The sequence below is a fragment of the Wasmannia auropunctata genome, unplaced genomic scaffold, assembly GCF_000956235.1.
Source record: "Wasmannia auropunctata unplaced genomic scaffold, wasmannia.A_1.0 LD336000.1, whole genome shotgun sequence".
In the NCBI taxonomy this organism is placed as follows: domain Eukaryota; kingdom Metazoa; phylum Arthropoda; class Insecta; order Hymenoptera; family Formicidae; genus Wasmannia; species Wasmannia auropunctata.
This window is the reverse complement of record NW_012026890.1, coordinates 344,975-347,806: the sequence shown is the minus strand read 5'-3', so window position 1 is coordinate 347,806 and position 2,832 is coordinate 344,975. Positions and strand designations below refer to the sequence as shown.

At 31.8% G+C, this 2,832-nt stretch overlaps 1 protein-coding gene across 1 annotated transcript in view; it reads right to left on the bottom strand.

Moving 5' to 3' along the window:
- The window catches only part of LOC105453262 (transmembrane protein 164), a 4,873-nt gene extending 3,553 nt beyond the window's left edge, over window positions 1–1,320 (bottom strand). The window contains exon 1 of the mRNA XM_011695056.1: window positions 1,260–1,320. The gene's annotated coding sequence lies outside the window, so the exon portion shown is untranslated. The remainder of the gene's footprint in view (window positions 1–1,259) is intronic.
- Window positions 1,321–2,832: the final 1,512 nt, after the last annotated feature.

Below are 2,832 nucleotides of genomic sequence, written 5' to 3'. Positions count from 1 at the left end.
ATTTCCAAACTCCAATCTCAATCTCAGTCTGCTGTGTTCTCATTGGCTGAGCTTCGATCTCAATCTTAATCTCAATCTTAATCTCAATCTCCAATGCGTAGTCTGATACCGGCTTTAATACGATATATTTATTAGAAAATCTCTCAGACTTTAAAGACATTTAACACTAATTTATTTGATTAGTGATTAATTATTTTTTTTTAGTATTAATATTTCAAATAAATAATTAATTATTAATTAAATAAATCCAGTGTTAAATGTCTCTAAGAAATAGTAAAATTATAATTATAGAAAACAGAAAAAGTTGCAATTACAAAGTTATAAACTTAAAAATAAAAATTACATTAATAGTATAATTAAAGCAAAACATTATTAAATAATTAAATAATTAATAGTATAATTAAAGCAAATCATTATTAAATAATAACTTAACAATTGCAACTTTAATAGATAAGAATGTGGAAAAATTATAAATAGCGTAAATATTAAATGATATATATACGTGTCGCTTCATCTTCGTGTGTTACATACATAATTGTCCGATTTACTCGTATTACATTTTTAAACATTTTGTTAAGGATAGACATTAATATTAACATATATATGCAATTAGTCCTGTATTATGGATGATTTATAATTGCATAATGCAACTGAAGAATTAAGAAAATTTAATATTGAATAACTTTAAATAAATATTTTAAATAAATATTCAAATATTGAGCCGTTTAAAAAAAAGAACTTTATGAAATACGAGACACTTTATTGTACGTATGTCTTATCAAGAAAGCAATTATAACGACGTTTTAAGAAACGAAACATGCGAACGCTTTTATCTGTAATTGATGAAAATTACAAAAGTACGGAGAACTTTTAAGATAAAGCATGATAAAAGATACCAACTTCGTATTTTTCTGATAAATTTTTGAAGAACTAAAAAGTGAACTACAAAAACTACAGTTAAAGTTTTATAATAAAAATGTTTAGTAAAATTTATTTGAAATAATCTTGAAGTCATTCAAGAGGAAAAGAAAAATTTTTATCAACGTCGGAAACAATGCAGTAATAATTAATTTTATATATATATTGCTATTACACTATTAACTCCAATATTACTAAAACAAATCTCAATATACATAATAACTGTCAAAATATGTAATGACAGCCGCTCAACGAAGTAAGCATAATGAGATAACCAATCAGCATCACGGAAAAGCGGCAACAAATAATTTCGAGAAATGCGAGTTATCGACTTAACATACCTTTTTTTTAACTTCAGTGCGCTGCTGGCACTGCGGCACTGCTAGCACTGCTGGGCGCTGGCCAGCGAACATGCGAGACACTTGAGATGAGATATCGGACATCGTCATCTGGCTTCTAGATGGCGGCACCTTTACAAAAAATTGGAGTTTATTGAATTGGAAAAAATCGCACAAAATTATTTTAATTTTTTAGATTATATCTCTATAAGTAAATCAACAGTTCCTCGAGAAGGACGGCTTCTCCTTGGAGCGATTTCTATTAGCATCGTGAACATGAAAGGCTTTACAATTAAATTTTGACGATTGATTTACAAACGATTTAAAGTGCGTTCTCACTGAGCGCGTCACGAATTAATCAACCAAAATATCCCATTTTATTGCGTTAAGTCGGTTCTACATTAGTTGCAAGCCGATCGCAAGCTTGTTGCGACAGCCAATCCGAAGCATTGATTTCAAAATGCAAGCTTCAGATTGGCTGTCGCAACAAGCTTGCGATCGGGCTTGCAACTAATGTAGAATCGGCTTTATATGCTACCGGCCCAGAGCAGATGAAATGCATAAGTCCCAAACACAATAGACGTAGTAAACCTTAAGCCGTAAGAAATTGACCAATCATAATCCATTATTCTCTTCAAATTCAATTGCGATTGGTCAATTTCTTACGGCTTAAGGCTTGCAACACCTATTGTGTTTCGGGACCAAGGCTAGATTCTCATGCAGACACTTAACGCTGATTGACGGAAAATGATTAGTAGGAATAAATAGTAAGATAATTCTCTTGCTATGTACCCCCACTAATCGTTTTCCAATCAGCGTTAGATGTGTCTAGATTCCTAGATTATCAGAGGAGCGCAACCGGTCTTACGAGTCTTGATTGGACTCGCAAATGGCTAATCATAAGATTGATTTATCGGTATTACAAATGGCTGCCGAATAAATCAATCTTATGATTAGCCATTTGCAAGTCCAATCAGGACTCGTAAAGCCTTGTGTCTACGATATTAGAAATCGGTCCAAATTCTTGGACCGAGAACTGTGTAGCCAATCAACTTGCAGCTTTTACGGAAGAGTAGTAATTTTATTGGCTATACAGTTCTCGATTTGAGAACTGTATAGCCAAGAACTTTGATCGATTTCTAGTATCGTGGACGCAAGCCTTTCCGAGTCCTGATTGGACTTGCAAATGGCCAATCATAAAATTGATTCATCGATATTATAAATAGCTGCCGAATGAATCAATCTTATGATTGGCTATTCGACGCCATTTTTAATATTTTCTAGTATTTTTGCGATACTGTCATAAGCCGGTCGCGCTTCTCTAATAATCTAGGACTCTATCCTAATCTTATAAGCTGATGACAATTAATGCAAAAATACTTACACCATAATATATAATAGCTTTTTATTGCATTTCAATACTTTGTATTGTTATAATTTTTCTCTATATAATTTATATGTAGTACATACTGTATTATACATACTGTAGTACATACTTTACAAAGCTGTATCATGATGCATTAGGTGCAATAGTGAATTAAAATGGCGTTTCGATCATGTAATTTAGACAGCCAAT